This window comes from Phaethon aethereus, assembly GCF_964289735.1.
Source record: "Phaethon aethereus genome assembly, chromosome: 1".
Taxonomy (NCBI): Eukaryota; Metazoa; Chordata; class Aves; order Phaethontiformes; family Phaethontidae; genus Phaethon; species Phaethon aethereus.
This window is the reverse complement of record NC_138575.1, coordinates 11,376,813-11,392,881: the sequence shown is the minus strand read 5'-3', so window position 1 is coordinate 11,392,881 and position 16,069 is coordinate 11,376,813. Positions and strand designations below refer to the sequence as shown.

General features: G+C 38.5%; 1 protein-coding gene across 5 annotated transcripts in view; it reads right to left on the bottom strand.

Annotated features, from left to right (window-relative positions):
• Window positions 1-16,069, bottom strand: part of CACNA2D1 (calcium voltage-gated channel auxiliary subunit alpha2delta 1) — a gene marked incomplete at its 5' end in the record, with an annotated part of 423,169 nt that overhangs the window by 111,310 nt on the left and 295,790 nt on the right. The window lies entirely within an intron of this gene.

Genomic DNA, 16,069 nt, shown 5'->3' with positions numbered 1-16,069 from the left:
CTCTGTAAAGAAAATGCTAAGATTAATAACCTTATTCAAGCATTTAATCTAAGTTTTACCATAATTTTCAGCAAGGGTAGGAACCTTTTCCTTACTGGAAAACAAAATTAGCCTTTCAAAATGATTTGACAGTTTAATGAACACAAATAAAAATGTGAAAAGTTGCATGAAATGAAATAATGTTCTGCAATTTGCTCTCTCACTGCAGGCCAACAGCATTGTTGGAGCTATTTCCTGACGTTAGTCATTTTTCTGTCTAGGAAATAAAAAAAGATATAGGCAGCTCCAGGATCCTTCCTGAAAAAGCATTCGTCTAAGACAAACGGTAAGAATTATGATACTTCTATCCATTAATATAAAAGAAGCCACGAGCATAGAGTAGCTGCCTATTTTATCTTACTAAATGGATCCTTTCCTAAGGGACCATAACCTGAGTCGGTACATCAGTTACGAGAATATTTAAACCGAGCATAACCCACAGGACATTTATCAGTATACATTTATCAGCCACAGAAAACCCCGCATACTGGTGCACACCAGAAGAACCTCAAACTCTACACCAGTATTGCCTGTGAGCTCAGACTAGACCACCTGACAGGTCCTTTGTGACCTGAAGGGATAAGGGTCTTTGAAATTTCCATAAGTGAGAAAATAGAATTTTTGAGACTGGTTTATATCAAATTTTTAACTTTAGTATCATTACTTAGTTACGCAGAGATTAAATTCACCAGTATTTTATGACTCTTGAATCCATGGTAAACACACATTTGATCATGGACTTTTTGTGTTCGTCCAGACTAACCTATCCATTGGAATTCCATCTGAAAATCCATCCTTGAAATACATTCCCTGGGACTTGCAAAATCTGTGTCCAATGTACTCATTTCAGTTTGTATTATGAGTGGCTTAGGTAAAATAGCAAACGTAAATTGAGGTACTGACCAACACTGTTATATCTTTGCTCAAACTTTCAGTCTTTCCACTGGCATTCAATAAAAGGCTATGCCCTATCAACTCCATCCCTCTTAATGACCTGTTTCTTGGACAGTCTTCATAAACAGAGAATTATCTGAATTTATGTTTTATTTCAAAACAACAGACAAAATGTAATTTACACTCCTAGTGTGACAACAACTCTTAGCAATTTCCATCAAGAAGTAAATTTAAAAAATTATTTTTTTAATGTTTTTTCATATGAAAAGATAAGTCCAACTCCTTAACAGCATTCTCCAAAGCAAATTCAAAGAGAATGTGAATGCAGGAACTGAAGAAGGGTGCTTCTAACATCATTGTATTCTGCTGTAACAGTGGGTACTGACGTAGGTATTCATTTAAAACTGGATCAATTTTCTGAAGGCCCGCAAAATAACAGACAAGCTCCTTAGCTAACATAAATTATCTACTGAAAACCATCACATGAACATTTAGCTACAATTTATCTGATATCTTAATCTTCAGCCATATGATGGTATAACTTACTTCCCGTATTATTATGAACTACAATCCAACATTGTTCTGAACTGAAATTTACAGAAATAGGGGTTAAGGTTACATTTTGTCGATGTAACAGAAGACAATACGAGAAATAATTCAGCTACATTTTTCTGCAAAATTTAACAGCTTCCAGTATATGTTAATGTAAGACCACCTGACAGGTAAGCACATCACTTCCTTGAGGTCAACACCAGTTGCCTAGACAGAACGCACTTCAGAACTGGGCCTTTTAGACCAAACATAGTGTGGCAAATCTTTCAGAAACTTGAAGAGGCATAATTAATACTAACTTAAACTCGTGAGGAAATACCAAATAATAAAATTTGAAATGCCTGAAACTTTCCATAATATTTCCAAAACCAACAAAAGTCTCTGTATAACAGCATATGGGGTATTTTTAAGTGCAATACAAACCAGAACAACACTTTTAAAATTATCCCGTCTTCTCCTCTCCTTCCTAGACAATGCTCAAAAGTTCTGGTTGAGATAGAGTAAAATGAAGGATCTGAAGTCAAATCTTTCCAAATCACTCTTCAGAGGAGGTCATTCTGTTAAGACTCAAGCAACTAAGCCTTGCATTCAGTTCTGCCATAGTTTTTCAGTAATTTCCTGGATTGCAACAAAGTTCAAACTGTACCTTTCTGGCTACATCTATATTAGTAAGTTAAAAAGCACAGGGGAAGGGAAAACATTCACCAGAACTAGACTAAGAACTATTACAATGGTCCAGATATAGACAAAAGAAACAGAATAAACCACTCAGTACGCTATTTACAGCCTATCTAATTCTTTCAGAGATTACTGTGAATGGTGACACAGTTTTTCATTTTGGGAGATAAACTGAGTGGTGAACACAACAGCTAAATTCTACTTCTCTTTCACTAGCCTGGCCTTTCAGAAGGTCTCGCCCCCTGAGCTGGAAGACGGGGATGGAGAGCACAATGTACTCCTCATAATCCAGGAGGAAGCAGTCAAGGACATGCTAAGCCACCTGGACACCCACAAGTCTATGGGGCCTGATGGGATCCACCCAAGAGTACTGAGAGAGCTGGCGGAGGAGCTTGCCAAGCCACTCTCCATCGTTTATCAGCAGTCCTAGTTAACAGGGGAGGTCCCAGAAGACTGGAGGCTTGCCAATGTGACACCCGTCTACAAGAAAGGCCGGAAGGAGGATCCTGGGAACTACAGGCCTGTCAGCCTGACCTCTGTTCCAGGGAAGATTATGGAGCGGTTGGTTTTGAGAGTGCTCACAGGGCATCTGCAGAACAGCCAAAGGATCAGGCCCAGCCAGCATGGGTTCATGAAAGGCAGGTCCTGCTTGACCAACCTGATCTCCTTCTATGACCAGGTGACCCGCCTAGTGGATGAGAGAAAGGCTGTGGACGTTGTCTACCTGTACTTTAGTAAAGCCTTTGACAGCGTCTCCCACAGCATTCTCCTGGAGAAACTGGCGGCTCGAGGCTTAGACGGGTTTACTCTTCGCTGGGTGAGGAACTGGCTGGATGGCCAAGCCCAGAGAGTTGTGGTGAATGGCGTTAAATCCGGCTGGCGGCCGGTCACGAGTGGTGTTCCCCAGGGCTCGGTTCTGGGACCAGTCTTGTTCAATATCTTTATAGATGATCTGGATGAGGGAATTGAGTGCTCCCTCAGTAAGTTTGCAGATGACACCAAGCTGAGTGGGAGTGTTGATCTGCTGGAGGGTAGGAGGGCTCTGCAGAGGGATCTGGACAGGCTGGATCGATGGGCAGAGGCCAACTGTATGAGGTTTAATAAGGCCAAGTGCAGGGTCCTGCACTTTGGCCACAACAACCCCATGCAATGCTACAGGCTTGGGGAGGAGTGGCTGGAGAGCAGCCCGGCGGAAAGGGACCTGGGGGTGCTGGTTGACAGCTGGCTGAACATGAGCCGGCAGTGTGCCCAGGTGGCCAAGGAGGCCAACAGCGTCCTGGCCTGTATCAGGAATAGTGTGGCCAGCAGGAGTAGGGAAGTGATTGTGCCCCTGTACTCGGCACTGGTGAGGCCGCACCTTGAATCCTGTGTTCAGTTTTGGGCCCCTCACTACAAGAAGGACATTGAGGTGCTGGAGCGTGTCCAGAGAAGGGCAACGAAGCTGGTGAGGGGTCTGGAGCACAAGTCTTATGAGGAGCGGCTGAGGGAACTGGGGTTGTTTAGTCTGGAGAAGAGGAGGCTGAGGGGAGACCTTATCGCTCTCTACAACTACCTGAAAGGGGGTTGTGGCGATGAGGGTGTTGGTCTCTTCTCCCAAGTAACTAGTGATAGGACAAGAGGAAATGGCCTCAAGTTGCGCCAGGGGAGGTTTAGATTGGATATTAGGAAAAATGTCTTCACTGAGAGAGTGGTCAGGCATTGGAACAGGCTGCCCAGGGAGGTGGTGGAGTCGCCATCCCTGGAAGTGTTCAAAAAACGTGTGGATGTGGCACTTCAGGACATGGTTTAGGGGACATGGTGGTTCTGGATTAATGGTTGGACTTGATGATCTTAAAGGTCCTTTCCAACCTAGTGATTCTGTGATTCTCTGTGATTCTGTGAAAAACATTATTTCTTACCATGCCATTAAACCAGTGTTTTCTGTGCACGTCAAAATTTCTTTTTCTTATTTCTTACCTTCTGTTGAGACAAATACAGCAAGCACCTACATGCTTAAGTTTCCATGGGAAGAAACTTTTCTGGATTTATGCTGTCACTGCAAAATTTTTCATTAGATTTCAGTGGGTGCTCATTCATACAAACAGTAATTAAGGACTATAATGTTTACTGGGAAAACAATTACTATTTATTTTTATGATGTTTTCTACAACACTAAACATAATCTGACAGTAAATCTCTGCATGGCTAAACATAAATAAGGACTAAGCACTTAGTATGTGAAAGTTCATTCACACCAAAGAAGTGCTGAATTCCCTTTTCAACCTCGAGAATTAACATGACTAAATTACTTATTCATCCTAAGCTCTCTCTGGATTAACTCTTTTAATTTTAGATGGCTTTGAATGGTCTCAAATCTATTCACTGGTTTTGGTAACATTCTGAGTATTTAAGGGTCTTACTGAAATCGCTATTACTGGGAAACAGAAATTCCCTTAGGACATTTGATCTCCAATTATTTAATTTTATTTCACCCTGATTTCAACTTTTAAAAAATTACCTTTAAAAAGATGATAAATGCTCTCTATGCAAAAATAAGTAATTATGCATTTATGACTATACAAGAAATAATTAGAAGGCATAGAGACCACTGAGAAAGACATGCATTGCCTTGGTCCATATACAGAACAGGCTATAAAGCCTTTTCAAGAAACTGGCTTACATCTTACTGACAAAAGCCATTATATGGTCTAAGAAGAAAGCAAAATGAAATACACAAAAAGATGATTACATATCTTCCTAAAACACTAAAATTGAAGATCAAGGATTTTGCAATTTACAGTTTTATTTATATAACCTGTTGCTTAAAACACGCATTTTAATCAGATGCCTTGGAACCTGGCTCACCGAACATCTTGAAGAAGTCAGCCTCGCTGTGTTTCATCGTTGCATACTAGTATCTTTGAACTATGTGAACACTACACAATTCTCTGTTGCATACATTAGACTTTAGTCATGTTCTCGTTTGATGATTTTGTTGTTTGGTATATGGTTAGATTTGATATTTTATAAATTATTCATTGCATTTGGTATCCCTCTCACTTCTGCTGTTTGCATTATGGAGACACAGGCCTGGCTATATTTCAAGCAAGAGTAAGGCATGTTCTTCTGTTATTTCTGCACATGTAGAGTGGAAATCCTCAGTTTTGTTGCTTACATGCAAAATCGGTTCATGCAGAGCAGAGGTCGTCACAGGGTAAAGCCTGAAACTATTCCTCAGGAAAGGGAGACCTTGGCTACATCTGCCTATTTTTAATTCGAGATGATTCCAGAGGCATAGTTGAGTGCTGTGGGGGAGCCATCCTGGAATTCCTGCCACATGACACCTCAGTTACATCTGCCCTGCTCTACTGGTTAGGTATGCATGTGCAAGGAACAGAGAGGCACGGATGAATTATTAACAGCTTTATATCCCTGTAACGCATCTGGGGAAAGAGGCTAAAAGGTGATAGTAAGACAGGTAACAAATGTCAATTATCAAATCCCAGACAGCATCATCTTATTCTGACTCAAACTTCATTACCTTTCCATCTCAGAGAGTTACTGGGTAGTCAGCCTCAATATACCACTTACAGGGTTAGGCAAACTAATGCTTGTTAAAGATGAATTTTACCTTCTATCTCTCAAATAAACATTCATGTGGATATTCAAAACATCCATAAACACAGACTATTCAATTCCCTGTGCCAGATTCAGTAAAGTCTTCCTCAGATGGAGCAAAGATGCAACCTACAGGTTATACTTGCCTTTATTTGCATTTAGTATTTCTTCTCATCTTTTAGTGAACTTACGTGAACAAAACTGCATTCAGGTACGAGATAGCCCACACTAGTGTGGAAAAGTGGTATTCCTCAGCTCACTACTCAGAAAGAAGTCATGTGAATTTTGGTGTGGTAGCAGCATCTTTGCAGAATTACTCAATTTTTCAATTTCAAGAATTCAAAAATTCAAGAATTTTTCAATTTCAAGAATTCAAAAATTCAAGAATTTTTCAATAAAAATGAAAATGATGATATGGCAGTTAAAAATAATAAACAGCCATAACTTTAATAAACCCTAACATTAGTAATCATATATTTTACACCACTATATTTAAAACTCATGATACTTACATTATAATGAATGGTGCCTTGGATTAATAACCAATTAGTACTATCCACCCCAAAAGCGAGATTGTTCCTGACCAATTCTGTGCTACCACAGAAGATGTTCAGTCAAGAATGAAAACAACCACTTTTAGCTATTTCACTCAGATATAATGACTTAAAATTGCCAGGAGCTCAAAGTACCTTCATGTAAAAGCTATTTAACACGGACAGCTCTATGCAATGTCCTCTGTAACTTTTATAGCACCATTATCATACAGAAAAGAGAGGATTATCGTCTCACAGAGGTTTTTTAAGAATGTGTTACCTATGTGGTTATGGGCAATACTGCACTCAGTTTCATTCCAAATCAGTTCAGCATGAGTTTTATATGGGAACGGTCCATACACAGACAAATCCATTGCTTTGTTGGTCCCAATATGCCAAAAGAAACAAAAGCTATTTGAACGTGTAACACGCGCTGCAGTCTGCAACTTAAAATTAAGCCATCAAATGTGTTATCTTAGTTCAGAGGCAAATATTTCTGCTTCTGCATGTATAAACTGAATTTAATCCTCAATAAATGTGTTGTTCACATTGGTTTCACCTGGACTAGCTACCATTCCCCCAAAGGGAGCTGGAGTATCAGAGCTTGAAGAGGTACAGAAGCAACAAGATGTTTTGTTGGGTTTTTTTGGGTTGTTGTTTTCCTTTTTCTCCTGTAAGAGCAAATTCTGGAGATTTCAGTTTGTATCATAAAAACACAGAGATGGTATGAGCTTCAGCATGAAGGTATGGTGGCCTGTTGGCTGTAATTTCATTAACGCACTAGAAATAACACATTATCGTGTAACTGGGTGGATCTGCTTGCACAACTACAACAGCAACAACTACAACTTTCAGCACATCAGTTTTGCAAAATGAGGCATGATTAAACATACTGTAAAATTTTCCATATCATGAGTATGGTTAGATCCAAACCATGTCAGCCCATGTCCTTTCCTCCCAGATTTCAACAAAAACAAGGAAGTGTGCAATGCTCAGAGAGGCTTATTTCAATGTAAAAAGTAGAACTATCCAACTTACATGATAATTGCACTAATTGATAATTTATAAGCTGCATTACTGGGGAAGTGTTTTGGGTCTTGTTTTATTTTTTTACTTTAAAGGCTCCTTTATTTGTTGAGTTGTTAACAGGAACTGACACCTATAAAATATAAAACCTTCTGCAAAAAAAAAAAAGGTAAAGTTCTTAGTTTTTCAAGGCTTTTGATTCATTTTGTATAGATTTTTTAGGCTTTCCAGACTCTTAGTATCTGCTTCAGTAATGACTTTCTTTGGGGAGTTCAATATCATGGCTGCAACACTATTGCTTGCCATTAACGGTTAACACAAGAGCAGCTGTGCACAGCAAGTCCTTGATTTGGAGAGATACAATTTCATTTTATTAGAAATTGATTTTAAAAGCTCTTCCATTATTAATTTGTCTAAGCAGGGCATGCTCCAGTAGCTGAGACCTGCCTCACTGACATCTGAAAATAGGTTCAAGATTTTTTAATTTTTTTTTCTATGAAAGCGAAGAGATAACACTAGCTCTTCTCTACCCATATTTTTAATCCAAGAATTTTAAGACTTTAGGGACAAAATTATTTCTCTGGATAATCAGCATTGAAGCATTACCTTTTCTTTATCTGTGAATTTCTCCATTTAACACCTTGTAAGCCCCAGTTACATAGGAAAATCTTAGTAAAATACAGCCATGAGCTATGTAAAGAGACTTTTCTCTAATTAATTAAAGTTCCCATCATGTTATTTATTGCATAGATAAACACAGTAAGGCTAAATACAAGGCTAATCTACAATAAAATAGGGAAAGAATACAACAGTTCTGATCATTGTACCCTTCAGCAATGATATTACAAAGATCCTGAGAGGATTAACACATCTGCTGATGTTTAAACAATGCTATGAATTTAAGTATGAGTTAATGAATATAATAGTACACTGAATATTAAAAAACTTGGCTGTTACCCATATTGCTGGCTTGAATCCCTAACCTTCAGAGGATCACTGACAAAGTAATTTTATCTCCCTATAACTGATTCTTCTATCTGCAAAATGAGGACAGTGATATTTTTATTACTTTTAAACCAGGAGGTGTTGGGGGCAGGAAAATTAAGCCATGTGTTATATGCCATGCAGTATATATATGCCCTGCAGTATAGCATAAAATAATCTAGAGGTATTTGAGACTGTGAAGCCTCCTCACACAAGGCTGGAGAACCTTGTAGTATAGAAGAAACAAAAGAGCATCCACTGTTGCCCACTGAGAAAGGCTGCCAGCATGTGTTGTCCCCTCAGTCACAACGTGGGGCTGTTTAAAGGATTCTAATAAAATTCTGACTTGTTCTGTTTACTAGTACAGATACACCTTTAAAGCTGACGGCGCACATGAGGTTAAATAATACCTGTATGCATGATTAATTCTCGCATGTGCTTAAGCATTCTCAGATGTGCTTAAAGTAAGAATTAAGATTATGTAGGCACTCGATTCCAACACTGCAATCTTGTTCAGTATCTACTCATTGAGTTAAGAAGGGCTTTAACTTCACACATACTTTGCAACTTGAATTCAGTACTTCTGAAGTAAAGAGAGTCGTATCTCCATAAGTAAAAGGAAGGACTGCCAACATCTTGAAGTGCTACTTCATGTCTAGTTCACTTCTAACTTGGAAGTGTGGCAAAGAGTTGGTCTCCTTAGGAAGTACTCTTTCTCTTCATGAGTATGAAGTTCTTAATGTTCACCTAAGAAGTTGATATTTTAGCTCTTTTTGTTGGCTTTCTCATAGTTATATGAGCCTGGGCATAACCAAAACAAAGCCATCCTCCACCTATTTCCTTTCTTCTCCCACTCTTCTTCTCTAACATGGGTAAGGTCAAACGAAGATGACAAATATGTGTGTCTATGATACGTGGTAAGAGAAGGGCCATGGACTTGCAGGCTGGAGGCTGTTTTTTTCTTAATGAAAAAGAAAAAAACACAACAACAGAGAGAAGTCACAGATCTATGCAACACTTTGCGAGAGTGGAAGTTGCCAGACACGTATTGGGAAAGCAAGTTTTAAATTTCATTTCCCATAGGCCTTTTTTAAATCTCCATATGGAAGTGGGAAGATGTGGAACATCTGGGACAGGATAGTATTTCTTTTTCAGCTTGCTTTTTGTTATGAATTACCTCAACTTTTAGGATCTTGACCAAGTGTGGCACATTCCCACCTTCAGCACACTGCAGACCAAACACTGTTAGGCTGTATCTAGGTTCAACATTTCCTTGTAAAAGATGCTGAATTTATTAATGCATCATCTTGCTACTGTTATTGTTACATAAAACCCATTAACTGGAATCTGAAACTATCCACATCAGTATTTCGCTTTTGAGTATTACCTTCAGCAAATATTATTTAGTGTAGTTCCCTGAGAGAGCTGAGTCAGTGTTGCTGATCAGTTTTTTTACTAAACATTCATCTAAATCAAGAGTGTGTTTCCATTTCAGTAATCATTTGCAGCCAAACTTTCTTAAGTGTGTTTACTGCTATAACAAGAAAGTCTCCTATATCATATTTAACTGCAAGTCAATGTCTGCTCTCTGCAGTCCAAAGTAAAATGCATCCTTTACTAAGGATCTTATCCTTACAAAAATTAAAAAACTGAGAGAGAAATGGGATCTGGAAAAAGGCACATGAATACAAAGTGGTTTTAAAATTTATTTAATTAGTAATAGCTTCAGTGAAAATAATATGCTTCCCATTGCAGTATTTTAATGAAACATTGATTAACAATTACAGTCCTCATTAGCTCTATAATTATGAAGGATCTCAAGATTGAAAGAGGCACTGGTTGGTTTGTATCTACACTTCCAAGTAGCCTGCCAAAAAATTGATATTAAATTGTTCTTTCAGATATCTGTTTTCTGAAACCTAGCAGTAAAATTAGCTGGGTAGATGCTTCAAAACATATGCAAGTAACTTAATATCTGACAAACCATATTAAACTACTTTAATTTTTTTTTTTTTTTGTAACGGATTTGTCCACTGCTCTGTGGTTAATTATAAATTAAATCTGCAATCTGATCTATATTAAACTATCTTTCTGTCTACATGAGTCCACATAACTCTACATGTGCAAGCCCACAGGGAATGGATACAAGACAAAAAAAAAAAGTTTAGTTTTTGAAACTCCTGCCACCAAAGAAAAACCTCTTTGGGAACAATAGTGTAAAACATAAAACCAAAACCTGACTTACATTACAGATTCTAGGTGGTCCTGCTTGAGCAGGAGGTTTGGTCCAGCTGACTTCCAGAGGTTCCTTCCAACCTCAGTCATTCTGTGATTATTGTCACTTATTCTTACCTTTTAAAAAGGCATCAGATATTCTATAAGAGATAGTCCATATCTGGTAAGCGAGATACATCCTTCCATAATATTCATCCATTTCAAGTGTCTATTTGGGGTATCTTATTTTCTGAGGATGACCATATTTCCCCTTTTCTTTTAAAGCATTCCAGAAATGAAAGGTTTGGATATTAAAATATTATGTTGTCATATTTGCAATTTTATGTCTTTGCAAGTTTCAGTTGGATTGGAACGAATTGGTAATATCAATGATCTTGCTAAAATGCTGTGACATGACTGTGTTTAATTTGAATCAAGACCAAGTGAAACCCTATGTCTGGACTAGAATTAGGAAAGTGTCATCTTAAAATGACATCTTAAAGGCTAATACCAGTTTCTAGAATTAGAAGTATAAGCTCAAAAATTAGGCAGGAAGGTGTATATCTACTAGTACTACCAAGAAGGTGCTTCAACATTTATAATAATGTGTGCTCTCTTGCCATCTCACGGAGAATCCAAATTTTAAACTTGGTGGCTCACAGTTTTCCCAATGAAACTCTTCTGATTTTGTTTACTGTTTCTAAAAATTTGCCTTTCAGAATTCCATAATAACAAATTTTGAGGGGCTTGCGTAAAAAAAAACACCACCACAAAATACATTTCGGCTTTCTTTTATGGTAGTGGTTAAAATTGAGTCTTGAGTTATACATAAACAATGGAAAACTGTTCCCTTGCAAGACAAAGGCTAGAAACTTCTTAAAACCTGGTGGATTTTGTAAAGAAACTAGAATTGAATACATGTATTCAAGACAACTGAGCCCAGAGACAAAAACACAAAAGAAAGAAAATAAGTTATTTATATGCCCAGTCGCATTGTGCCTTCTGCAGACAACTCAGCTAAAATTCCATTTGCAAACGGAACATTAAGAAACATGAAGGGTTTTCTCATACAAGTTATATGTGGGAGATGTTCGGAAAAGCTGACTGTGGTTTCCCGTTGGAAAGAAGAAAAGAAGCTGTAACTAATTCCCCAAAATGACACCATGTAGAGCGAGATTCCTTGTTTTCTGAGAGGACTCGAGATAGCCTCTGAGCATGCTCTGGGCAGTGGTGTAGGATAAGGACCTCAAGGTCCCTGTGGCTGCAAGTCAGACAGGCCCATACACAAAACAGTATCATGTCTAAAAGAACACCATAAATATTCACTAAATGCCTTTATGTCTGGGTCTGGTTTTTATGATCAGGCTTGTCAATACAAAGTAACTCAAATTTTGATTTCAGTTACATTCTGGCATATGGATATTTAAAACTGTTCATATTTATAACCATTATTTTTAATTCCCGGATTTCAATGCAGATTGAATTTAATTTTACTGAATTTGATCTCATCCATCACATTGTATCTTCTTGCTATGGAAATTAGGTTTGGTAAAAAAAGCTTGAACAACAGAAATCTCTCCCCTACAGCTTCATGAGAATGTTTTATTTACCTGCATATCGGTCACAAAGGATTCTGTATGTACTACTTACAAGGCTAAGTCGATGAGCAAAAATGCCTCTGGTAATTATATGCTTGTACTGTGAAAATGAGGCATTACAGTTGGTTGTGAAAAAACTCACTTAAAATGTCTGAGCCCTTTGAATTTAATGACTTGACAATGTCACCAGTCAGTCTGTTAACTTGCTTTAATGATTTTAGCATATTTTAAATATTGTTAAGGATTATTAAATGTCAAAATATTAAATGAAATGCTCAGAAAATATCCATGTTTGGAGCAACCGCAACCGAATATTGTATATTAAACTTGCAACATTTCACATTTTTGATGTGTTAGTAGTAGCTCTGTGTTAATGGTAGAAGAGATGGCCAATTGTAACTTGAATAGAAAATCTTCATCATGCAGAATCCAAATTACTTGCAAGCTAACTTCATTATATCCAGTGTAATAATTTTCAGATCGTTTGCAAACAACCACTGCATGGCCTGTACCCAGTTTTTGCACTGATGGATGAACATAGGCAGAAAACATATGGAGTCTTCTTTTCATCCTCAATCAAAAAGCCAGCGAATGCAATTTAGTTTCTGAGCAGAAGGGTGTTGTCTGGTGGTACTTTGTTTCAGCAAACATTATTTCCCCTTTGAGCAAGAGGGAAATTATTAAGGGAAAGCAGAAGAGATTATGGAATAAATTGTAGTCTCATGCAAATATGCTTATTTTGGGTAAAATCAGGCTGTTCCTTAAAATTGAAGGGCCCTACATGCACCAGCAGGCTCTGCAGCCTCTTAGGTGATTGCTGCCTATGTTCAAGCCCACATTTACATGGTGTAACCTGGGATTACTGATGTGGGAAGAGGGAAAGGACAAAAAACTGCAAGAAATCTCCTGGCAGCCTCTGCTTCTTGGCTTGGGAGCTTCCTTTAAGTTCAAGTGTTTGCTCCTTGCCAAAACTACACTGTGTGGATGTCTGTGGACCATGTTGTATTTTGCTGATCCTGACTCTGACTCAAGGACTTCTTTGCCTGACCTCAGAGCTACCTTGTCAATATGGACTTGTCGGGCTGACATATGAAGCTGACCCCAGAACAAGCACTGTGTGCACCAAGAAGTCTCAATATATCCAAATTTTTAACCTTGTCTTCTCCACACATTAGTATTTGCGTTGAAGAAAAAATGATAAATAAGCAAACAGCACCCTACTTCCTAAAAAAAAAATACTAAGTACACTGTTACTTCTGAACTGACAGCAATTCTACAAAGTAGAGTAAGATTTGATGTAAGTTAAAAATCTTTCTCTATGTGGATGCATACCTTTGCCCTGGCTAATCCATCAGTTGTACACTTCCATACTGGCCCGGCAGTGCTGGTACTCCTTGATACTCTCTACATGGACAGATACTGCAACCACAACTAGACATTTTATGAAAACAATTACACATAATGTTATTTCTGTTGTTCTGAATGATGGTATTAAGATTTCTATGTGAGGTTTTTCCAAGCCTTCTTCTGGAAGTGGAGGAAAACACAGATGGAAAAGGAAAACTCTACCATGATGGAGGCTGTTCACTCTCCCCATCAACTATTTATACACACTTATAAGATCCCTCTGAGTCTCATCTTCTCCAGGCTGAAAGCTAGTGCTCTCAGTCTCTCCTCATATAACAGATCCTCCAAGTCCTTAATCATCTTTGTGGGTTTTCAGTAAGTACCTGTCTCTCTTGTACTGGAGATTCTCGAATTGGATCTTTCACTCCAGATGTGCCACATCAGTGCTGAGTCAAGGGGAATTATCACTTCCTTCCACCTGTTAGAAATGCTCTGCCAATGGATCCTAGGCTGTTGTTGGCTATGTCCAACTTGTCCCTCAGGGCCCCCAGCTTTTTTTCTGTAAAGGTGCTTTCCACCTAGTTAGTTCCCTGCAGGTACTGGTGCCTGATGCAGAACTTTGCATTTCCCTTTGTTGAACTCCATGAGATTCCTGTCAGTTCAATTCTCCAGCCTGTTGAGCTCTCTCTGAACAGCAGTAAAACCATCTTGTGTATCAGCCATTCCCAGTTTTGTACCGTCTACATACTTGCTGAGGGTAAACCCTGTGCCATCATCCATATCACTAATGAAGATGTTGAACAGCATTGGCCCCAGTACTGAATCCTGGGATACACCACTTTTAACCAGCTTCTGGCTGAACTTCATGCCACTTCTCACAATCCCTTGAGACCAGCAGTTCAGACAATTTTCAGTCCACCTCACTGTCCATTTATCTAAGCTGTACTTCATCAGTTTGTCTATGAGGATGTTAAGGAAAACAGTGTCAAACAGCTTCCTCTTGAAGTCAAGACAAATAACATCACTGCTTTTCCCTCATCCACTAAGGCTGTCCATGGAGCAAGGACTTGCTCCATCACTTTCCCAGGGACTAAGGTGAGTCTGACACCTTGTAGTTCCCCAGATCCTCCTTCTTACCCTTCTTGAAGACCTCCTTGTTTCCTCAGGAAAGAAGGAATCTCAGGAATCTCTCCTGGTTTCCATGACCTTCAATGATAATCAAGGATGGCCTTGCAACGACATCCACCAGTCCCCGCAATACTCATGGGTGCATCCCATCAGGTCACAAGGTCTTGTGCATGTCCAGTTTGTTTAAATGTTCCCTAACCTGATGTTCCTCCATTTGCCTCCTTGCTTGCCAAGAGCGAGTCATCCTTGCTTCAGAATTTCCCTCTAATTGCAGAGGTCTGTGATTACTGAGGGCTGGTCTTACGAGTAATGACTGAAGTAAAGAAGGCAACGAGCATCTTAGCCTTTTCTGTGCATTTTGTCAACAAGTCCACTGCCCAAGCATGGAGCAGAAGGCTTACATTCTCCAGCAAGTCCATATTTTCCTTATTCTTTCTTTTGTTTCTTATGTTCCTGTAGAAGCTCTTCTTGCTGTCCTTCATAAGCCTCACCAGATTCAACTCCAAGTGGTCTTTGGCTTTTCCAGCAGTGTTCTATGTGTTTGGACAGTGTTTATATATTCCTCCCAGGTCTTCTGTCCCAGCTTCCACCTCTTGTACACTTCTCTTTTAAATTAAGAATTTTATCAGGTATCTTTATCACCAGAGAGATAGAGGTTCCTGTCCTGATTTTCATAGAACTCGATAAATGTATGTGAAAAGGACAATACATTCTTACAATGCTGAAACCATCTGTTGAAAGAAAGACTCCTCTAAGATATATAACTATAAACGTAAGAATGAGTATATATTATATCCTTCTTAAAAATTCCACTCACTTTATTTGTTTATTCATCTGAGCTCTTTTATTAAACTACTATTTACTTACTCTTGCATTGTTCAGAGCTCATAGAATAGCTAATAGAAATCTCAAAATTGCTCTTGGCATCTTCATATCAAAATGGATGGTTGCCAGCACTGTAATAGAGCTTCGCATTTCTCTTCACAAATATGCTGCCATTGAAACTAATGAAAATGTTGATACTAAGTACCTTCACTAACCTTTAAAATTATTTTAGGCAAGACACACTTTCTTAAATAATTAAAGAACAAAAAGTTCAGTATGCAGAAACTCATACTGAAGATATGTTGGGAACTGAGGAAACTCATACTGGCTCTTTAAATCAAGCTGATTAAAACCCTGAATGAAAGAGCTGAAAAAACAGGTTTGAGGCCCATGGGGGTATCCTGCCTCTTCAGCTCTTCTCTGCCGTTTCTGTCTTGATGTTTGAGAATGAGAGCTAAAGTGGGTATAGTCTAGTTATTGTTAATAAACTACAGTTCATTAAATTATTAATATAAAGCTATTAGATTATAGTCAACAAACAAAATGAAGTAATGTGTTAATCTATAAAGATAAAAGCTCAATGCAGTCTCTAATGCTTCTGTTTGAGGCATCTTGTAAAGTGAACATAAGAAGTTACTGTATAGTTCCCTTTTA